This window comes from Tursiops truncatus, chromosome 2 (assembly GCF_011762595.2).
Source record: "Tursiops truncatus isolate mTurTru1 chromosome 2, mTurTru1.mat.Y, whole genome shotgun sequence".
Lineage (NCBI taxonomy): Eukaryota > Metazoa > Chordata > Mammalia > Artiodactyla > Delphinidae > Tursiops > Tursiops truncatus.
This window is the reverse complement of record NC_047035.1, coordinates 99300205-99325209: the sequence shown is the minus strand read 5'-3', so window position 1 is coordinate 99325209 and position 25005 is coordinate 99300205. Positions and strand designations below refer to the sequence as shown.

The following is a 25005-nucleotide window of genomic DNA, read 5'->3' as shown; positions in this document are numbered from 1 at the left end:
CACTGTGGCCTCTCCCGCTGCGGAGCACAGGCTCTGGATGCGCAGGCCCAGCGGCCATGGCCCACGGGCCCAGCCGCTCCGCGGCACGTGGGGTCCTCCCAGACCAGGGCACGAACCCGCGTCCCCTGCATAGGCAGGCGGACTCCCAACCACTGCGCCACCAGGGAAGCCCTTATTTTATTTTATTTTTTTGGCTGTGTTTGGTCTTTGTTGCTGCGTGCAGGCTTTCTCTAGTTGTGGCGAGCAGGGGCTACTCTTTGTTGCAGTGCGCGGGCTTCTCATTCTGTTGTCTTCTGTTGTTGTGGAGCACGGGCTCTAGGCGTGTGGGCTCAGTAGTTGTGGCTCGCGGGCTCTAGAGCACAGGCTCAGTAGTTGTGGTGCGTGGGCTTAGTTGCTCCGCGGCATGTGGGATCTTCCAGGACCAGGGCTCGAACCTGTGTCCCCTGCATTGGCAGGCAGATTCTTAACCACTGTGCCACCAGGGAAGCCCCGATTCTTTTTTATTGTTTAATATTCTTTTCCATTATGGTTTAATCACAGGATATTGCATATCATTCCCTGTGCTATACAATAGGACCTTGTTTTTATCCATCCTATATATAATAGTTTACATCTGCTAATCCCACACTCCCAGTCCTTTCCTCCCCCCAACCCCCTCCCCATTGGCAACAAGTGATTCCATGACTTCTTTACAGTGTTTAATACTTTATTAAATTAAATTTGACCTGGAAGTTACTCTTTTAACCAGAAGCTAAGATGAGAGGGAAAATGCCAAACAGAGAAGCAGATATGGATTGTACTGAGTGGAAACTTGCCATATAGAGGCAAAGAAACCATTCCACTTACAAAGTTCCAAGTGGCATTTTAGAGAAAGGAGAGTCTTGAGAGGGTGTTACTCTGAAAATCCCCAGTGGAGCCAGGAATTTTTCTGGTGGCAGCCATGGAAAGAGGGATATTAAAAACCATTGTTTTTAAGCATAGGCCAGAGTTCACTGAGCAATATCTGCTTGTTTGAATGGAGAGAGAATGAATAATATATGCAAATTCCATGTTTAAAGTCCCCTTGTTTAGAAGTCTGGACTGCTTGATTTTGTCTCCCTAATCTACTTAGGCAGAGACCTTTTCTTTTGTTTTAATATCAAATAGGCTTTAGCATGGGCAGGTCTAATGAGACTTTGCCATTGGTGGAGGCTTAACAGGGCATCAGGAGATTTTAAGTAAATTTCATTAGAAGGCTACAATCTCTACCTCATGAAAGATTACATTTTTTAAAATGTAAGGGGTCAGGATATCCCTCCAGTTTGCTAGAGCAATAGCCTAGAAATATCCCAAAACTCGGTTAGTAAAAGGAGAGAGTGGCCCAGGACACTTCCCTTAGCCACTCCTGGCTAAGAGTATACACAAATTCCCCAGAAAAGATAATAGTTGTAAACAACAGAAACACACATTGCTTATACCCTCTCTTTTTCTTTCTAGTTAGTGAATTCACGTTTTAAAATTCCAAAAGTACAAGAGTAGACAATAATAAGTTCTATTTAACTCTTATCCAGTAACTTAATTCCCCTCCTCAGAGGTAACTAATATTACCAATATCTTATATATGCTTCAATGCATATATGTGCAAATGTACACACAGTTTTTATGCAAATGATAATTTTCCATGTACTCTGAAGCTTATTTTTTTCACTAAACTATATCTTGGGATTAGTTCTGTATCAATAATAATTTTACCCATCTTTCTTCAGCAGCATAGTATTCCATTGAATGGATGCCTCATAATTTATTTAATCAACTCTACATTGATGTAATGAGTTGTAAGTTTTTTGTACATATGTAAGTAATCTATAGGATAAATTCCTAGAGGTAGAATTATTGATTCTAAGAGTATATGTGTTTGTAATTTTGATAAATATTGCTAAATTACCCTACATAGAGGTTGTACTAATTTATGTTCCTATCAGCAGTATATGAAAATGCTTCTTTAACACACTCTCATTAATACAGTGTTACCAAGCTTTGTGATCTTTTCCAACTTGTGGGGTTAACCATGATGTTTCAGTTTAATTTTATTTTGCCTTTCTCATTATGAGATTAAACATCTTTTCTTATAAGTTTTAGAGCCATTTATATTTCCTTTTATGTAAACTGTTCAAATTCTTTGCCCATTCATCTGTTGATTTATCTATAGGGGGTTTTTTTTCTTCTCTTTTTATTCAATTCTCTTTACTTTAGGGCAAAATGAATCTGGAGTTGCTGTCCATAATGAGAGAATATATTTAGTTGAGGAACATGCAGTTTGGACAAATGAGCCTCCAGCTTGTGTCCAGGTGAGTGGTTGAAGTTCCTTTTGAAATTTGTTCAAGTGGTTCAATGAGGTTACTTTTTGCAATGGTGCTACCGGACGAAGAGATATTTACATGTAGGAAGAGGCTTGAGCCCCCTTTGTTTATGCACCTAGTTCAGCCACTAAACTTCATCCTGTATCCTAAAAATGATGCCTCATAAATGATTGAGCCCTATTGAAAATAAAGATGGGGATGAGCTTTGAAAATAAATGTAATACATACTCGAAATAGAAAAATGGGATACCTTTACCTTTCTCATAAACCAAAAATACCTAGAAATCTTTGGGAATAGTACTTTCACCCCCCGCCCCAAACTTTGCAAACATCTCCTTTCCACCCCATTTCCTTATTTTCTATATCATAATTCATTCATTTCCATAGTGCTACTTACTAAGGGGTCCTGCTTCCTGGCAGAAGTGTGAAGGAGTGGTTTATGATTGGTCTGATGGAGCAACGTCTGCCCCAAAGGACAGCTCTTTAACACATCAGCATGCAAGCAGCCCAGGCTGGGCAAATTGCCAACTGAGCCTTTCAGAACAGCAATAGCTTTTGTTAATATATACCTCATGATTTGTTTTAATGCTTTTACAATTATTTTCATAGTTATTTTTCTACTTTACATGTTCTCTAGTAACATATGGACATGTGTTAGCCCTGACATTTCTCCTGATTGCCAGAAAAATATATCTTTCTAACTACTCATATTATCTAATCTCTTCTTTGTGGGAAGATTTTAAACAATTGCTTTAATATATTTAATATTTGCAGGACTATTCAAACTTTAATTTCTTCTTCAGTCACATCTCATATGGTACACATATATTTTTCAAGAAACTTTCCATGTGGTCTAAGTCTTTAAAATTGTTAGCATATAGTTCTTGTGTTTGTAGTTGTTTAAAAAGTAAGATTCTTTACAGATTAAAAAACAGCAATTTGTGATATGAATTGCAAATATTTTCCCAACATTTCCACAGCATTAATGAATATTAAATATCATTTGTTGTCTTTATATTTGAATAACAACTTGGATGATATAAATTTCTTGGGTCACGATTTCTTTCCTTGATAATTTTAGAGGCATTTCTCCAGTCTTCTGGAATTGGATATTGTTGTGGAGAAGTCTGATGTCAGCCTGTTTTGTTTTTACCCTTTGTAGATGACTCATTATTTCTGCCTGGTTGTCCAAAGGATTATTTCTTTATCTTCACAGTTTATCAATTGTATCAGGATATACCTGTGTTGACGATAATATGTCAGTTTTTTTTTCTGAGACCTGACATACCCCTTCAAAATGAACGTTTCTTCAGTAATATTTCAAATATTTGTTCTGATCCATTATATAGGGATATTAGGTAAGTGTATGTTGTATCTCACTTGCCTGTCTTCTCTAGATATCATTGTATCTCTAATCATTTTAAATTATATTTATTTTCATTCATTTTGCTTGCTCTATGTAACCTCTATGTTCCTTTTTGCATTCTCATCAGTATCTGGTCTCTCCTGGTCTACTTCCCATTTTTACTCCATTTCTGATATTTTTAAAGCCACTATTCCCCCTAGAGATCTTCCAACTCGTGTTTCATTCATTTTGTTGTCTCTTTCCTCCTGAATCTTGTATCTCTGCCTTTTGCTCTTTATTAAAAAAATAATAATAATGTGGTAAAATATATATAATATTTACCATTTTAACTACTTTTAAGTGAATGGTTCTGTGGCATTATGTACATTCATATTGTTGTGCACCATCTACACCATCCATCTCCAGAACTTTTTTGTCTTCCACAACTGAAACTCTGTACTCGTTAAATACTAACTCCTCATTCCTAACCCCCTCCCCCAGCCCCTGACAACCACCATTCTACTTTCCATCTCTATGAATTTGACTACTCTAGGTACCTCACATAAGTGGAATTATGCAATATTTGTCTTTCTGTGACTGCCTTATTTTGTTTAGCATACTATCTTCAAGGTTCATCCATGTTGTAGCATATGTCAGAATCTCTTCCTTTCTTTTTTTAAGACTTTTTCTTTTTCAGAGCAGTTTTCAGTTCATAGCAAAGTTAAAAAGGAGGCACAGAGATTTCCCATACACTCCCTGCCTCCACACATGCATAGCCTCCCCCATTATCAACATCCCCCACCAGTGGTGCATTTGTTACAATTGATGAACCTACACTGACACATCGTAGTCACTCGTTTACATCTGGGTTCATTCTTGGTGTTGTAGATTGTATGGGTTTGGACAACTGTAAAATAACATGTATCCATCATTATGGTATCATACAGAGTATTTTCACTGCCCTAAAAACTTCTGTGCTCTGCTTATTCATCCTCTCCCTGCCCCAACCCTTGACAATCACAGATTTTTTACTGTCTCCGTTTTCCAGAATGTCATATACTTGGAATTATACAATATGTAGTCTTTCAGTTGGCTTCTTTCACTTAATAATATGCATTTCACTTAATAATATGCATTTCACTTAATAATATGTATTTAAGTTTCCTCCATGTCCTTATTTATTTATTTATTGGCTGCGTTGGTTGCTGCACGTGGGCTTTCTCTAGTTGCGGTGAGCGGGGTCTACTCTTCATTGCGGTGCACGAAGTATACGTTGCGTTGCTTCTCATTGCAATGGCTTCTCTTGTTGTGGAGCACGGGCTCTAGGTGTGTGGGCTTCAGTAGTTGTGGCACACGGGCTCAGTAGTTGTGGCTTGCAGGCTCTAGAGTGAAGGCTCAGTAGTTGTGGCACACTGGCTTAGTTGTTCTGTGGCATGCAGAATCTTCCCGGACCAGGGCTCAAACCCCTGTCCCCTGCATTGGCAGGCAGATTCTTAACCACTGTGCCACCAAGGAAGTCTGTGTCCTTTTATGACTTAATAGCTCATTTCTTTTTAGCGCTGAATAGTATTCCATTGTCTGGATGTACTACAGTTTATTTCAACATTCACCTACTGAGATACATCTTGGTTGCTTCCAAGTTCTAGCAATTATTAATAAAGCTGTTATAAACATCCTTGTGCAGGATTTTGCATGGACATAAGTTTTCACCGCATTTCACATTACGGTTTTCACCGTAAATGCCAAGGAACGTAATTGCTGGATTGTATGGTAAGAGTATATTTAGCTTTATAAGAAACTGCCAAACTGTCTTCCAAAGTGGTTGTACCATTTTGTTTTCCCATCAGCAATAAATGTTGCTCCACATCCTTGCTTAACACTTGGTATTGTCAGTGTTCTGGATTTTGGCCATTCTAATAGGTTTATAGTGGTATCTCATTGTTGTTTTAATTTCCATTCCCTGATGACATATGATGTGGAGAATCTTTTCATATGCTTATTTGTCATCTGTATATCTTCTTTGGTGATGTGTCTGTTAAGGTCTTTGGCACATTTTAAAATCAGGTTATCTTCTTATTGTTGAGTTTTAAGAGCCTTTTGTATATTTTGTATAACAGTCCTTTATCATATATGTCTTTTGCAAATATTTTTCTCTCAGTCTGTGGCTTGTCTTCTCACTCTTGATGTTGTCTTTCACAGAGCAGTTTTAAATTTTAATGAAATTCAGCTTACCAATTATTTCTTTTATAGATCGTGCCTTTGGTGTTATATCTAAAAAGCTATCATCCTGCCCAAAGTCAACTAGGTTTTCTCCTGTATTATCTTCTACTTTTACATACATTTCATAGTTTTGCATTTTACATCTAGGTATATGATTCATTTTGAATTAATGTAATTTAATGTAATTAATGTAATGTAATTTCTTTGTCTAGATTCATGGTTTTGCATGTGGATGTCCAGTTATCCCAACATTGTTTGTTGAAAAGACTATTTTTCTCCATTGTATTGTCTTTGTTCCTTATGTCAAAGATCAATTGACTATATTTTGTTGTGTTTTTGTTTTATGGCCACACAGCTTGTGAAATCTCGGTTCCCTGACCAGGGATTGAACCTGGGCCAGAGCAGTGAAAGCCCAGAATCCTAACCACTAGGCCACCAGGGAACTCCCCCAGTTGACTATATTTATGTGTGTTTACTTCTGGGCTCTCTTTCTGTTCCATTCATCTATTTGTTGATTCTTTCGCCATTACTACACTGTCTTGATTACTGTAGCCTTATAGTAATACTTGAAATCTGGTAGTTTCAGCATTCCAACTTTGTTCTTCTCCTTCAATATTGTGTTGACTATTCTGAGTCCTTAGTCTCTCCGTATAAACACTAGAATCAGTTTTTCTATATCCAAAAAATAACTTTCTGGGATTTTGATTGGGATTTCATTGGATCATAGATGAAGTTGGGAAGAACTGATATCTTGACAGTATTGAGTCTCCCTCAGTATTGAACATGGACTATTTCTCTATTTATTTAGTTTTTCATAGTTTGCCTCAGATAGATCTTGTACCTATTTTATTAGATTTGTACTTAACTATTTTGTTTTTTTGGAGTGCTAATGTAAATGGTATTGTGTTTTTAATTTCAAATTCCACTTATTCATTGCTAGTATATAGGAAAGCAACTGACTTTTGTATATTAATCTTTTATCCTACAACCTTGTTGTAATTGTTCCTTAGTTCCAGAAGTTTTTTATTGATTCTTTTGAATTTTCTACATAGACAATCACGTCACCTGCAAACAAAGATAATTTTATTTCTTCCTTTCCAATCTGTATACTTTTTTTTTCTCGTCTTACTGCCTTAACTAGGACTTCTAGTATGGTGTTGAAAATAGGTGGTAAGAAGGGACATCCTTGTTCCTGATCTTAGCAGGAAAACTTCTAGTTTCTTACCATTAAGTATGTTAACTGTAGGTTTTTTGGTAGTTATTCTTTATCATATTGAGGCAGTTCCCTTCCACTCTATTCTTCTCTTCCTGAGTTTTTCTTTGATTTTGTCAAATGCTTTTTCTGTATCTATTGATATGATCCTGTGCTTTTTCTTTTTTAGCCTGTTCATATGATGTTATATTAATTAACTTTCAAAAGCTGTACCTGCCTTGCATATCTGGGATAAACCCCACTTGGTTATGGTGTATAATACTTTTTATAGGTATTTGGATTTATTTGCTAATATTTTGTTGAAGATTTTTGCTCTGTATTCATAAAAGATATTGGTTTATAGTTTTCTTTTCTTGTAATGTCTGGGACTGGTTTTGATTAGGGTAATGCTGGCCTCATAGAATGAGGAAGTATTCCCTCTGCTTCTATCTTCTGAAAGAGATTGTAGACAATTGGCATAATATCTTGCTTAAATGTTTGATATATTTCACGAGTTACCCTGTCTGGGCCTGGTGCTTTCTGATTTGGAAGGTTATTAATTATTCATTCAATTTCTTTAATAAATATAGGCCAATTCAGATCATCTATTTCTTCTTGTATGAATGTTTGCAGATTGTGTCTTTCAAGAAATTGGTCCATTGCATTTGGGTTATCAAATTTGTAGGCATAGAGTTATTCAAATTCTTCCTTTATTATCCCTTAATGTCCATGGGATCTGTAGTGATGTCCCCTCTTTTATTTCTGAAATTAGTAATTTGTGTCCTCTCCCTTTTTCTTAGCCTGGCTAGGGGATTATCAATTTTATTGATATTTTCAAAGAACCAGCTTTTGGCATAACTGATTTTCTTTCCCTTCCTTTTTAAGGCTCTTAAACATATTGTATGTATATTTGGGTTCTTGTTTTATAGATAAATTGCTCCATTAACTGTTTAAATCCGTGGCAAACACTTGGTCAAATTTTTCATCTGTTTCATGAATATACTGCTTTGATCAGTGTTCATCTGCATTTCTTCTTATTCTTTTTCTCCTCTTTTCTTGTAATACTTTTATATAGATCCTGGATGGTTTAGTTTTGATTTCTCATGTTGGTTTAAGTGGGCTTCTCCTTGACCAGCTATTTCCAAATGATTCATATGTTAGGATGCTAAAGCCGTGTCCAAGGCTAGCAGCATTCTCCCTAGAGCCCTCAGTTAAGTGTGAGAGTCCATTTAACTGTTAACCTCTCCCTGGCCAACAGAAATAGGCAGTTTGTAAGATTCATAGCATTCAGAATCTTTTTCTAATCCTCTGCCTCACCAACAGGCTGTTTTTTAAAATATGGCTCATCATATGAGTCCTTGTTCAGTCCTGTTAGCCCTGCTTCTCAGAATCAAACTCCTGTCACTATTCCACACAGCTTGTCCCAGTTAGGACGCATGAGGATTTTAGTTCTTTATCTTGGGCATGCTCCTCATCTTGGGGCAGCGCCCGCTCTCTCAGGGATTTGCATTCACAGGCATCCCCTTCTGCTTCCTCCCACATCCTGTTTGATCTTCACTGCTTTTGGCAGCCCTTCTATCTATTTGTGGCTTAGGATTTCACATGCATCCTAGCTTGTATTTCTCTTTCTCATTCTTCTTTAGTGTGATTTCCTAGAGGGGAAGGAGGAAATGCCAATTTTATTCCACTATGCTCAAACTGAAAATCTGTATCTAATTCTTCCATAGTTTAGGATAAGTCATTCTCAAATAAATGCTTTATTATTTTTGTGAACCTCCAAGTTAGAGAACCCTTTCAGGTATTATTATGGATATTTGAACCAAGGAAACCCAGCTGACAGTTGCAATTGAGAGCATTATGATGAAAAGGCAGAACCAGAAGCGCCACTCACAGAAGGAGGTCTGAAGTTGTTAATTTCTACCTGTGTATGTTGCATGCAACATCTTTATGTCTTCTGATTCTATGATCAGAACCATTAATGTCTTTTCTATCACCTAATCATTCTCATAAGTTTCAGATTTAAAGGAAAACAGTTGTTCTTGACTGATATTGAGATTGTGATCTAAGAACTCCCCTTCCTTCAGCTAAACATACTCGTTATGCAGTTCTGCAAGTCAATTTTTTATGTCTCTGGGTCTATAGCAGGGCCTGCTTTACTGTGGGAAAAAAATGTGGATTCAGGAAGGCCCTGAAGTGTACCTCTGATCTATACGCACAGGGAAATTTCATCAGTAATAATTTATTCCTCTGTGTTACTGTGGCCTCCTTTTAAATGCCTATATTTCTTTGGAAATAAGTAAGTTGTCATTAACATCTTTGTGTAAATCACATTTTTAAAAATATTGTTTCTCGAGGAAGGAACACTGGGAAAGGAAACAGAGGAAATGGAAATTAAGGAACACCCAAGATAAACATTGAACACCAAGATAAACATTGCCCACTTGTGTAAAAAGATCTAGCTGGCCTTGTGTAAAAAGAACGCAAGTTGTTACTCACATTTTATTAATAGTTAAAATTATATAAACATACCTGTAGGCAAACAAACCTAAAGTTTAGTATGTGAGCACTTCCTGGTGAGAAGGCAAAATCTTTCTAAATGCCTATAAGTAAACTCTTGCTTTCCTTCCTGAATTTATGGAATTTTTAAGCCTTGCATTCCACACTAAGTCCGTTGACTTTTTTGTTCTTTCTAGAGCATACCTCTGCTCTATGCAAGCTTAGCTGCTATTCTTTTTATATCCTCTGAAGCAGTACTGGCCATACCAGCCAGTTTAAGTGTAATTAAAAAGAGTACCACCTTAGGATTTTGCAATATCAACTGCACTTATGTTATATACAGAGTGATGTGAGGATTAGATTTAAACTTTCCTGTACCAGGCTGGCTGGCATAGAGGGTTGTTGCTCAATGTCAGAATTATCAATCCTTTCATTTTTAGAAATGGATTTTTAAAAATATGTTGACAGGGAAGTGTGGACAGCAAGGATTCTAATGTAAAAAATATACATTTTGTGAATTGGAAACTATCTCCTGACAGAAATGCAGTTTTGATTGACATTCTCATAAGGGTATAATATGGTCATCCATACATTATGTATAAACTTACCATCATTTCCATAGCCATGGAGAACACATTGTTACTTCTTCTCAAAAGTACTCTTAATCCCTTGGCTTATACAACTGTGGTTATACTGCCAAGACAGCCATTTCAATTTCTTGTCCCATAAACAGAAGCACTTAGACACAAATACTTGCCATAAGAAGATATTTTGAAAGGCATTTAATTAATAGTGATGGTTTTGGAAATGATCAGTTAATAGGAATCATGTCCATACTGAATGTTGTGTTCTGAGAATTCTTTTATTCAGTCATCATTCACCTAATTGAGAAATTTTCCAGGATTCAATACTTTTTTTCTTCTTGCCTGTCCTTTAGTCATTCCATTGTAGTACTAATTTCAAGAAAAAGAGAAATGATAATAGCCAAAAAGTGGAAAAAACCCAAATGTCCATCAGCTGATGGAATGGATAAATAAAATGTGGAATAGCCACACAATGGAATGTCATTTGGCAATAAAAAGAAATGAAGTACTGATATATACTACAACTTGGAAGAACCTTGGAAGTCTTATGCCAAGTGAAAGAAGCCAGTCACAAGTGACCACATATTGTATGCTTCCATTTATATAGAATTTCAGAATCTGCAAATTCATAGAGATAGAAGGTAGATTAATGTTTACCTAAGGCTGAACAGTGGGGAGCAGGATGGGAGTGACTGCTAAAGGATACAAGGTTTCTTTTTGGGGCAATGAAAATGTTCTAAAATTTATTGTGGTGATGGCTGCACTGCTCTGTTGAATACACTAAAGATCATTGAATTGTTTACTTAAATTTTTTATAACTGATAAAATATTGTGTCAATTTCAGATGTATAACATAATGATTTGATACTTGTATATAATGCAAAATGATCACCACAATAAGTCCAGTTAATATCTGTCATCATAACATAGTTATGAAATTTTTTCCTTGTGATGAGAACTTTCAAGATCCACTCTCCTCACTACCTTCAAATATGCAATACGGTACTATTAACTGTAATTATAATGCAGTACATTACATTCCCATAACTTATTCATTTTATAACTGGAAATTTGTATCTTCCCCCTTCACCCATTTCTCCCACCTCCCCCCCCCCACCTCAGGCAACCACCAATCTGTTCTCTGTATCCATGAGCTCATTTTTCTGTTTTTTTTTGTTTTAGTTTTCATTTTAGATTCCACATATAAGTGAGATCATTTAGTATTTGTTGTTCTCTGTCTGACTTAACTTCACTCAGCATAAGGCCCTCAAGGTCCATCCATATTGTTGCAAATGGCAGGATTTCTTTCTTTTTTTATGGCTGACAAGTATTCCAAATGTGTATACATACCACATTTTTAAAATCCGTTCACCTGTTGATGTATACTTAGGTTGTTTACATGTCTTGCTATTGTAAGTAATGCTGCAATGAACATGGGGGTGCTTAGATCTTTTCAAATCAGTATTTTAATTTTCTTCAGATAAATACCCAGAAGTGGAATTGCTGGATCATACAGTAGTTCTATTTTTAATTTTTTGAGGAACCTCCATACTATTTTTCATAGTGGCTGCACCAATTTACATTCCCACCAACAGTGCACAAGGATTCCCTTTTCTCTATACCGTCTCCAACACTTGTTATTTCTCATCTTTTTGATCATAGCCATTCTAACAGGTGTGAGATGATATCACCATGATATCTCACTTCCATTTCCCTGACAATTAGTGATGTTGAGCATCTTTTCATGTACCTGTGCCATCCATATATCTTCTTTGGGAAAATGTCTATTCAGATCTTCTGCCCATTTTTTAATCAGATTGTTTGTTTTTCTGCTATAGAATTGTATGAGTTCTTATATATTTTAGATATTAACCCTGTGTCAGACATACACTTTGCAAATATTTTCTCCCACTTCATTGGTTGCCTTTTCATTTTGTTGGTGGTTTCCTTTGCTGTGCAGAAGCTTTTTAGTTTGATGTAGTCCCACTTGCTGATTTTTGTGGGTTTTTTTGGTTTTTTTGCCTTTTCTTTTCTGTCAAACCCAAAAATCCTGCCAAAAGTAGTGTCAAGGAGCTTTCTGCTCTTTTCTAGAAGTCTTATGTTTTCAGGTCTTATATTCAAGTCTTTAATCTGATTGAGTTAATTTTTGTGTATGGTGTAAGGTAATGGTCCAGATTCATTCTTTTGCATGTGGCTGTCCAGTTTTTCGCAGCACCACTTATTGAAGATCAACAGTTATTAACTGAGAGTAAGCTAAGTTACAGATAATTATAGTTAATCCACACTACAGTGCTACCCACATGGGAGAGGTAGAAGGGAAGATAAGAGAAGGAATATGAACACATGCTATGTGCCATGTTCTAAGGCCTATCATATGATTTAATACAACAGTCTTTCAAGGTAGGTAATGGTTTCCCTGTTTTTGATAGATTAGCAAACTGAAGCTCAGAGAGGTTAACATTATCCTAGGTCACACAGCTCATAGACAATTCTTTGTCCTTCCCAGAGATTGTCTTTATCCTCAGTAGTCTCAAATAAAAGGAAATAGAAGCTTTCTGAGTCTCAGCCCTTGTAACTGGTGATCACTTTCCACTTTCCTAGGATCTCTCAAGTATGCTTTAGCTCCCATGTTTTAGCCTATCTAAAAATGCTATGGCTTACCAACAGATGTAGCAAAACCTGGGTTGTTGTACTTCCCTACACTCCCTGAAACTGTCTTGGCAATGGTCCAGGGGACAGGCTGTCTAATCTAGATACAGAATCTGGTTTCTTTCTCAAAGCACAGTATTAGCAAATTTCATTGGAATTTCTGAAATTAGCGGTGATGCCTGAATTTGGCTCCATTTCCAGTCTAAGTTTTTTTTTATTAGGTATGATGAGGTATATACCCTATAATTCCAGGCAAGTCCCCACATGTCACAAAAGCTGGAATAAAACTTTATGACGACTCGGGGGAAGAATCCAATGAATCTGAGGCCTAGATTTTTGTTTTGAGATTTGATATATGATGGTGTACTTTTTCTGAGACTGAGAAGCAATTTAGTGAAGAGGTTGCACGGAAATGTTCTGTTTTGATTTTTAAACTCTTCTCTCATACCCCAAATCCAATCCCTCATCAATCCTGTCATTTCTACCTCAAAATATGCCCTGATTCCAACACTTCTCACTAATCCACCACCTCCCCCTGTGTCAGGCCAGGGTCACCCACACGGAAAATCATTTAAAAGAGAGGGGATTTAATGCAGGGAACTGGTTACACAAGTGATGTAAGAAGTGATAAGCCAAAGAGGATGGTGGGGCAACCCAGAGATTAACTACTGTAGGAAGCTGCTGCTGTTTCTAGGCTGGCAGGACAAAAGGAGAAGAGGTCATGGTCACCCAGAAGAAGCTGGATCCATGGTGATACCATATGGCAGGAGCTGGAGCCATTCCATCCTTACTAGAAATGCTGCCTGTGGCAGAGATTGAGAGATCGAGAGAAAGAGAGAGACAGAGAGAGAGGGAAAGAAAGACATGACCTGGCTTCCCCTGTTCCTCCCCTCCCATCTCCAAACAGTGCCTAAAGCCAGCCAGAAGCCAGTTGACAGGGAGTCTGGAAAGTGCAGAAAGCAGAGACCAGCCAGCAGAGGAAAGGAAGGGAGAGGAATGGGTGTGACAGCAAACAGCCCCAGCTAACTTATACCCTGATTCAAGCAACCATCATCTCTTGACTGGGCTATTACAGTAGTCTCTTAAGTCTTCCCCTTGCTTCCACTCTAACTTCTCCTGCTGTTAGGGTAAGACTAGGCTACTGTAACAAAGAGACCGAACAATACCATGGCTTATTGCTTAAAGAAAAATATTTCCTGGGACCTCCTTGGTGGCGCAGTGGTTAAGAATCTGCCTGCCAATGCAGGGGACACAGGTTCAATCCCTGGTCAGGGAAGATCCTGCATGCCGCGGCGCAAGTAAGCCCATGTGCCACAGCTACTGAACCTGCACTCTTAAGCCCGCGTGCCACAACTACTGAAGCCCGCGCGCCTTGAACCTGTGCTCCGCAACAAGAGAAGCCACTGCAATGAGAAGACGAGCATCACTTGGGAACTTGCTAGAAATGCCATTTCTTGGGCCCCATCCCTGGCTTACTGAATCAGACACTCTGTGTGGAGCCAGCAATCTGTTTTAACAACTTGCATTCTCAAGTTGCTCTAATATACTAAACTTCCTCCCAACTCAGGGCCTTTATATCTCCACCCTCTACCTTATGTTCTCTTCCTCCAGACTTTTATGTTATTTAGGTCTCTGTTCAAATATCACTTCTTTGAAGAGGACTTCCTTCCTGCCAACCCTACTCTGTTCTCCTCACTAGTATGTAAGCTAGCAACAGTGGATTTGTCCTGTTCAATTCTGTATCTCCAGCACCAAAAACAGTGCCTGGCATATGCTAGGCAAAGTATATGTCAGATGAATTAACGTATTACATAATTAATGTTAAAATTAGTTTTGTATTCTAAACAGTGCACTGATAAATACATAAAGAAATACAAAAAAGAGAAAAGACAGTTATAGTCAGAACTTTACAGACCACCTACACTTCTTTCATCCCTTTAACCTGAAGCAACACACCCGATAGCAGTTTAGGTGTATCTAGAAATATTTTAAGGGTAAATGTCGCTAATCATTTCTATTTCTTTTCAAGGTTCGTCCATGTTGTAGCATCTATCAATACTTCATTTCTTTTTATTGCCAAATAATATTGCATTGTATGAATATACAGGCATACCTTGGAGATATTGTGGGTTTGGTTCCAGACCACTGCAATAAAGCAAATATTGCAATAAGACAAGTCACACGAAATTTTTTGGTTTCATAGTGCCTATAAAAGAGGGATAAATTAGGAATTTGGGATTAGCAGATACAAACTACTATATATAAGATAGATAAGCCACAAGGTTCTACTCTATAGCACAGGGAACTATATTCAATACCTTGTAATAAACCATAATGGAAAGCAATGTGAATAAGCATATGTATATATATGTATAACTGAATCACTTTGCTTTACACCAGAAACTAACACAAGATTGTAAATCAACTATACTTCAATAAAAAAATTACCTTTACAGTATACTATAAGTGTGCAATAGTATTACATCTAAAAAAACAATGTACAAACCTTAATTAAAAAATACTTTATTGCTAAAAATTGCTAACAATCATCTGAACCTTTAGCAAGTTGTAATCTCTTTGCTGGCGGACGGTCTTATGTCAGCGTTGATGGCTGCTCACTGATCAGGCTGGTGGTATTGCTGAAGGCTGGGGTGGCAGTGGCAATTTCTTAGAATAAGACAACAATGAAGTTTGTTGCGTCAGTTGACTCATCTCAAGAACAGTTCCTTTCTTGCATGTAGTGCTATTTGATAGCATTTACCCACAGTAGAACTTCTTTCAAAATTGGGGTCAGCTCTTTCAAACCCTGCCATTGCTTTATTAACTGAGTTTATGTAAATTCTAAATCTTATCTTGTCATTTCAACAGTCTTCACAGCTTCTTCACCAGGAGTAGTTTCCATCTTAAGAAACCACTTGCTTTGCTCATCCATAAGAAGCAAGTCCTCATCCATTCAAGTTGTCTCATAAGATCGCAGCAATTCAGTCACATCTTCAGGCCCCACTTCTAATTCTAGTTCTCTTGCTGTTTCTACCACATCTGCAGTTACTTCCTCCACTGAAGTCTTGAACCCCTCAAAGTCATCCAAGAGGGTTGGAATCAACTTCTTCCAAACTCCTGTGTATTTTGATATTTAAACCTTTTCCCATGAGTCATGAATGTTCTTAACGGCATCTAGAATGGTGAATCCTTTCCAGAAGGTTTTCAATTTACTTTGCCCAGATGCACCAGAGGAATCACTATCTGTGGAAGCAATAGCCTTACAAAATGTATTTCTTAAAGAATAAGGCTCAAAAGTTGAAATTACTCCTTGTTCCATGGGCTGAAGAATGGATATTGTGTTAGCAGGCATGAAAACAGCATGAATCTTATTGTACATCTCCATCAGAGCTCTTGGGTGACAAGGTGCAGTTGAGCTTTGATTCATTCAAGCTGATCTTTGATCCGTTTATGTCTTTGATCTGTTTTGAGTTAAATTTTGTACATGGTATAAGGTAGGGTCCAACTCTATTTTTTTGCATGTAGCTATCTAGTTGTCCCAGCATCATTTTTTGAAAAGTCTTCCTTCCTCATTGAATTGTCTTGGCACACTTGTTGAAAATCAATTGACTGTAAATGTGAGGGTTTATCTCTGAACTCTGAATTCTATTCCATTGTCTATCCTCTGCCAGTGCTTCTGGTCCTTTTAATCAGTGTCCATTTGGTCATATATTAGTGTCCATTTAACTGCATTTACAAACATATGCTTTATTCTAAAAGCAATTTTATCTTCGTTTTTTTTTCATTCTGTAACGAACCAAATGTAGTCAGCTTCACCATCTTAGCGGAGAGGAAGACTGAAACTTATAATAAAGACAATGTCCACTACTTCAAATGAGTGGAAACTTTTCTGAAAACCAAAAGAAGGAATTGGATGATTTCAACCAGAAGAACAGTAATGTAAAAGTTATGATTGCCTCATCTGGATCTCAAATGTGGTAGCTATCTCCTTCTTAGAAAAGGAGATAGAGACAAGAAGTTATAGGCACAATGTAACTGAAATATTTGGAGATGCTTTTATTACTTGGTATTGTTAGTGAAAGGTTTTAATATTCTGATGAAACTTTAGCTGTTTAGTCTTCCTGCCTTTCTGACAACATAACTTATTGTACTTGGGAAATTGTGGTGCCACATTCTGCCAACACTCCTTCACTCACTCCCACACCCACTCTTCTCATGTCCAAGATCCTAGAGTTGCTCCCATACAAACAAATCATGCAGATGGAAACAACTGCTCTCTCTCTTGTACCAGAAGAAAAGGATTAATTCCATCCATTGTGAAACTGGAAATTAATCTCATCAGATATAGCCTTGGACACCAACCTAAAGTAATTTTATTTCAACAAAATCAAACATGTAAGATATGCTATGGTCAATACTTTCTTTCTGGACAGAGAGAACTTCAAGTGATAATACTGTAGTATCTTAATGGGGCTTGCCTCATTCGGGGGAACATTATCTTATAAGAGTTTTAATTTAATTGTGCACAGGATACCTTTTCAAGTACATTTTCAGTTTTCAAAACCATGTGTTATTTACAGGAAATAGAATTCATGAGTTTTTGATTCATTTACACTTAACTCATTAAAAAATTCCTGTTAAATCACTTGGTATTCAAGGACTTTTCAGCTTTCTAAATAAGTTTCCAAAAGCCTTCTTAAAGATATGAAATGGCATTAAATAAATATGTACATGAGTTTCCAAACCATGTTCATAATTTTTCTTTAGAATTTTGTGCCTTTAATTAGTAAAATGTGCTTTTCTACTATTTGGAAAGAGATTAATGTATGAAAATATACCATGTTTCAATGTGAGAAAACCTAAATTTACAAATAAAAAGTTTTAAATACCATTAGACAATCAATAAATAATTTAATGATTCACATATATGCTGCAAATAAATATCAGATACACATCAGAAACTGAGGAGGAAGCAAGTGAATGAGGAGTTATTGATCACTTCTTGGGTGCTATGTACTGGGCTTATGTATATACATAGAATTTAATCCTTAGGAGATAAATATTTTTATCACATTTTCACAGATGATAAAATTGAGGCTCAGACAAGCTAATCTTCCTAAAGCCACATAGCTAGTAAGACAGAGCCAGGATTCCAATGAAGGTCTGTGTGAGTCCCAAGTCTGTGTTATTTCTGCTATCTATGCATCCCACCAGATTTGAAGTTAAGAGATCTGGTTTCAAATTACTGTACTTTTAGCATATACTAGTACTACGAACATGAATAAATCTTAGCTTCCTTGACTATAGCACAGGAACAATAATACCCACCTTATAAAACTTTTATTGCAGTAAATGAGATAATGCACACATGAACATGCCTGGGCTGAGTTGAGTTGGTTCTCTTGCCTCCAGCCTTGCCCCATTTCAGTAAATGTCTCATATAGCACAGCTTAACCCTTTGAAGTTGCAGATATCATGTCTGTTCCATCTTCCAAAATTTTCATTGATTGCCGAGGACCTTCTACTACAATTAAAAGTTCATACTTATTTTGTTCTAAATTAACATATACAACTTTGTTGCCTTTATTCCCCCAATAAAACTTTAACTTCAGTCAGATTAATTTATCCCCACACTCATGAATCAACATGTACACTATAGTTTTTTAAAACTTCAGTAAAATACACATAACACAAAATTTACCATTTTAACTATTTTTAAATTGATAATTCAGTGGCATTAAGCAATTCACATTGTTGTACACCATCGCCACTATTCCACACTGTACTTTTCCAAGCAGCATTTCACCATACCCCACATTGAAAATTTCTTCTCAATTCTATTTGTCCAACTCTTAGTCCTCTTCTAAGCTTGGACTCACATTGCATCATCTGTGAAATCTTCCCTTACTGTGTTTACCTGACTCGTATCACATGTTGAAAGGCAGTTTAGTATAATGGTTAAGGATATAGACTCTGGATCATATTGTTTGAGTTTAAATTCTAGCTTTGTTACCCCCTAACTATATGACCTTGGACAAGTGAATCAAACCATTAGTGTCCTAGGTATTTACCTGAATGATTTAAAAACTTCTCCACACAAAAGCCTGAACATGAACGTTTGTAGCACCTTTAATCATAGTTGCCGAAAACTAGAAGCAACCAAATGTCCTTCAGTCTGTGAATGAGTAAACACACTGTGGTACATCTAGACAATGGAAATTATTCAGTGATAAAAAGAAATGAGCTATCAAGCCACGAAAAGACATGGAGGAACCTCAAATGCGTATTACTAAGAGAAACAATCCAGCTTGAAAAGCCTACATACTCTACAATTCTAACTATATGACATTCTGGAAAAGGGAAAGCTATAGAGGCAATAAAAAGATCATTGGTTGCCAAGGGTTTGGGGAAGGGAGGGATGAATAGGTGGGGCACAGGGGGTTTTTAAGGCAGTGAAATTACTGTATGATACTACAATGGTAAATGCATAACATTATGCATTTGTCCAAAACTCAGAACTGTACAACACAGAATGAATCCTAATATAAACTGGAGATGACTGCAACAAATGTGCCACATTAATGCAAGGTGTTAATAATAGGGGAAACTGGGGTGGTGGGGAGAAGGAATATATGGGAACTGTACTTCCTGCCCAATTTTTCTCAAAACCTAAAACTGTTCTAAAAAATAAAGTTTTTTCGTTCCCGGGTTTCGGCACCAAAAAAATAAAGTTTTTTCTGTTAATTTATGAAACAAACCAAAAAATTAGAACTCAATAACAAAAAGCTGTTTGGGAAACCCTCAAATATTTGGAAACTAAATATCACACTCCTAAACAACGTATGTGTCAAAGGAGAAATCAAGAGGGATTTGAACTGAAGGAAAGCATTTTGAACTGAATGAAAATGAAAACACAAATCAAATTTGTTAGATGCAACTAATTCTATACTTAGAAATTTATAGCACTAAATGCTTATGTTAAAAAATAAGGTCTCAATACAGTGACCTCAGCTTTCAATATAAGAAACTGGGAAAAGGCAAAGTCAAACTCAAAATAAGCAGAAGAAAGGAAATAATACAGGCCAGAGTGGAAATCGAAGAAATAGAAGACACAAACAATAGAAGAAATCCATGAAAACTTGGCTCTTTGGGAAAATTAAAAAAAGAATTAACAAGGCTCTAGCCAGACTGATTAGAAAAAGAAAAAGAGAGAAGACACAAATTAACAATACCTGGGATGAGAGAAGAAACATTAATATAGTCTTCAGACGTTAAGAGGATGAAAAGAATATTCTGAGCAACTTTATGCCAATAAATCTGACAACTTAGGTAAAATGGATGGATTCCTTGAAAGTCAGACTGTCAAAGCTCATCCAAGAAGAAATAGATAACCTAAATACATGTATATCTATTAAAGAAATTGAATTTGTAATTAAAAACTTTCCCACAAAGAAAAATGCAGGCACATATAGCTTCCCCGGTGAATTCTACCAAACATTTAAGGAAGAAAATAGTACCAATTCAACATAAACTCTTCCAAAAAGGTGAAGAGGTCGGAATACTTCTCAGCTCTGTGGGGCCAGTGGTACCTGTTACCAAAACCAGACACAGGCATTAGAAGAAAAGAACCTTTCCTCCTTTTAAAGCTATATATTTTCTTTCTATTCTCAATCCTTCCACAAAGAACCTAAAAATATTGGGGAAAATATTAATTTTTTTTCCTTAAAATCAATGCAAAGCTGTCAAGGTAGTGAGGAAATTGCGAGCCAAAATCTAAGAAAACAAGAGAATCTAGAGAGGTAAGCAGAGCACTGATGCACCAAAGCTGCTTCTATTCTGAAGGAACTTATTGATCTGAGCAGATTTGGGTTTTTCTTTTAGCAGTTTCATTCATGGAGGAATCAGAAGTCAACACTCAGGGCCTGGCCAAGGTGGGGAGCCCCACAGAAGACCCCTTCCCCACTGAAGCAGTGTCACCCTCAGAGTAAAAGAAAACGTGAAATATATCTACCCTCTCATATACCCAAGGGACCAAAGGGAATATTGCTCTGGCACCAAGAAGAACACATGTAAATAGAACAGGGGAAAAACTCCTCCATGAGAGATTGTGGCTGTGGGCTCACACTCCCCAAGAAATTTAGACCTGGATCTGGATGGTCCAGGGAACGTGGAGCCATGAACTTGGATAATTTGGCCCTGAAATGGTAGAAGAAAATCCTCTCTGAAAGAAGGTACATTCATCCTAGACCTCGAAGACTCCTTGCAAATAACACTTGAGGGACAATAGCAGTGCACAGTAAAACACACACACACATGCACAAATACACACACACACACACACACACACACACACACACACACGGAAAAGATCCCATTAGAAAAACTACAGAAATAAACTACAGCAGATATTGGAATTATGAGACAGAGGTTCTTTTTAAAACCTGGCTTATTGTATTTAAAGAAATAAAAATCAAATTGAAAATATCTGAATATTCTAAAGAGTGACTGATCAGATTTGAAAAACAAACAATAATATTATACAGAGATGAATACAATATGTGAAATTTCAAAATGAGTGGATAAATATGTCAAATTAGAAGATATTTTAGAAATTATGCAGAATGCAGCATAGATAGACAAAAAAGATGGGAAATACAGAAGAAGAGTTAGGAAACATGACCAGGAGATTTATGATTCATTTAATCAGAGTTCCAAAAGGAGAAGAATAGAATGGAACAGAGGCAATACTTGAAGAAATAATGACCAAGGTTGTTCCAGAACTGATGAAGAACCTCACTTCAAATGACTTGGCCATCTCACTATAGCTCTCAAAGGTTTGCAACATGGGCTATTCCATTTTTAAAATACTGCTTCCTTTGTGCTATGAAAATTAGAAGCTTCCCTTATGTGTTGCTTACCAGATATGTCATTTAAAATGCCACTTTCATACTTGATAAACTGCAGCTCTAGCCATCTTGGACCAATATTACATTCAAAACGCAGGCAAGTGTCAGGGGGCTACTCCATAATAAGAAAGTAACAGTACTTACATCTTGATGCTCTATGGATGTTTCAGTATAAAAATATTTTAATGGCAATGTGTGGTGGTGGTATTTACCATTTTCCAGACCAAAAATTATTGCTGCCATGCTTTATGGTGTGTAACTCTAGAACATCAGTTATCCATTTGTCTGTAGTTTAGCGGGGACACAAATGAGTTTCTAAAGACAATCTCATTCTCATTTGTAGTACTTTATTTCTTTGGTTCAACTACAAGTACTAGGTGGAGTCACTTCCTATATAGACAGAAAACATCAATGCTACCCCCAGCTCTGCTGATTATTAAAACATAAAGCTCTCTACTTAATTAGTGACAATGAATAGCTGTATTCTATTCTCAGGGGGTTAGTCTTAAATTCAGAGCTGTTCACTATTTTTCAAAAGCTCAGATTAAAGAAACGCTTAGAAGGAATACCTTAAGAATGTGTAATTCACGCATTTCTTTGGATACCCTGAAATCTACTTTTCTTTGGATACCCTGAAATCTACTCAAATCTATATATGGTATGGATTAAGGCATACCATATATAGAAAGAAAATTATTTTCTGGTTTGAATTCAAGCATAGTTTTGCTTTCCCAAGAAAGTTGTTTGCTTTTTGCATTAGGATAATATGAAACTTGTCTAACCTTCCTCCTGTTTAACTCATTTTTTAATTTTTAACTTATTTGATTTTGCCGTATTGCTTGTATCTTTATATACTTTCTTTTTTGAAACAAAGCATTGCTTACATACAATTCAAAACATTAATTAATTAACATTAATTAATGTCTAAAACATTAAATTACATTAACTATCTAAATATTTTTGCACCCAACATCAGGGCAGCTAAATATATAAAGGCAGTACTAACAGAACTAAAAGGAGAAATAAACAACAATATAATAATAACTGAGGACTTTAATACTGGATAGATCAGACAGAGAATAGATAAGGCAACAGTGGATTTGAACAACACTATAGACCAAATGGACCTAAGAGACAAATAAACATTCCATCCAGCAGGAGCAGAATACATTCTTCTCAAATGCACACAGATCATTCTAAAGGATATATCATGTTAGGCCACAAAGCAAGATTTAGCAATTTTAAGAAGACTGAAATTATACCACAATGGTATGAAACTAGAAATGAATAATAGGAGGAAAGCTGGAGCATTCACAAATACATAAAAATTAATAGCACACTCCTGAACAACCAATGGATCAAAGAAGAAATAAAAAGGGAAATAATATCTTGGGCTTCCCTGGTGGCACAGTGGTTGAGTCCGCCTGCCGATGCAGGGGACACAGGTTCGTGCCCCGGTCCGGGAAGATCCCACATGCCGTGGAGCGGCTAGGCCCGTGAGCCTTGGCCGCTGAGCCTGCGCGTCCAGAGCCTGTGCCCCGCAATGGGAGAGGCCACGACAGTGAGAGGCCCGTGTACTGCAAAAAAAAAAAAAAAAAAAATCTTGAGACAAATGATAATGGAAACACAACATACTGAAACTTATGGGATGCATCAAAAGCGGTTCTAAGAGGAAAGAAGTTTATAGTGATAAGTGAAAGAAAAAGAAAGACCTCAAATAAATACCCTAACTTTACACCTCAAGAAACTAAAAAAAGAACAAACTAAGCCCAAAGTTAGCAGGAGGAAGGAACTAAGGAAGATTAGAGCAGAAATAAATGAAAGCAAGAACAGGAAAACAATAGAAAAGCTTAGCAAAACTAAGAGTTGGTTCTTTGAAAAGATAAACAAAATTGGCAAATCTTTAGTTAGACTAACCGAGAAAAAAAGAGAGAAGACCCAAAAATAAAGTTATAAATGAAAGAAGAGACATTACAACTGATACCACAACACAAAGGATCATAAGAAACTACTATGAACAATTGTATGCCAACAAATTAGACGACCTAGAAGAAATGGATAAATTCCTAGGAACATACAACCTACCAAGCCTGAATCATGAGGAAACAGAAGATCTGAACAGACTAAGAGAGAGTAAAGGGACTAAATCAGTAATCAAAAATCTCCCAACAAAAAAAAGTCCAGGACCAGATGCTTTCACTGTTGAATTTTACTGAACATTTAAAGAAGAATTAATGCCAATACTCAAACTCTTCCAAAAAAGTAATGAGGTAGGAATACTCTCAGACTCATTTCACGAGGCTAGAACTACCCTGATACCAAAGCCAGATAAGAAAACTACAAGAAAAGAAAACTACAGGACAATAACAATGATGAATACAGATGCAAAAATTCTGAACAATATACTAGCAAACTGAATTCAACAGCACATTAAAATGATCATACACTATGATCAAGTGAGATTCATTCCTGGGATGCTAGGATGGTTCAACATATGCAAATCAATAAATGTGATATACCACATTCATAAAACGAAGATGAAAATCATATGATCATCTCAACAGAGGCAGAAAAAGCATTTGACAGAATTCAACATCTATTCATGATAAAAACTATAAACAAATTAGGCCCACAGCTCACATTATACTCAAAGGTGAAAGACTAAAAGCTTTTCCTGTAAGATCAGGAACAAGACAAGTGTGCCCATGCTCACCACATCTATTCAACATAGTAATAGTAGTTGTAGCCAGAGCAGGCATCCAATAAAAAGAGATAAAAGGCATCCGAATTGGAAAGAAAGAAGTAAAATTATCTGTTTGCACATGACTTAGTTTTTTTTTTTTTTGTGGTATGTGGGCCTCTCACTGTTGCGGCCTCTCCCGTTACGGAGCACAGGCTCCAGATGTGCAGGCTTAACGGCTATGGCTTACGGGCCCAGCCGCTCCACGGCATGTGGGATCTTCCCGGACCAGGGCACGAATCCATGTCCCTTGCATCAGCGGGTGGACTCTCAACCACTGTGCCACCAGGGAAGCCCCATGACTTAGTTTTATATATAGAAAATCCTAAAGACTCCATGTAAAACTATTAGATCTAATCAATGAATTCAGTAAAGTTGAAGGATACAAAATCAACATACAAAAGTTAGCATTTCTACACACTAACAATGAATTATCTGAAAAAAGAAAATAATCACACTTACAATAGCATCAAAAACAATAAAATAGGGACTTCACTGGTAGTCCAGTGGTAAAGAATCCACCTTACAATGCAG

General features: G+C 36.8%; 1 protein-coding gene across 2 annotated transcripts in view; it reads left to right on the top strand.

Moving 5' to 3' along the window:
- The window catches only part of ZNF280D (zinc finger protein 280D), a 293092-nt gene that overhangs the window by 132131 nt on the left and 135956 nt on the right, over positions 1–25005 (top strand). For both annotated transcript variants that reach the window (XM_033851717.2, XM_033851716.2), the window contains one exon: positions 2233–2327. The gene's annotated coding sequence lies outside the window, so the exon portion shown is untranslated. The remainder of the gene's footprint in view (positions 1–2232; positions 2328–25005) is intronic.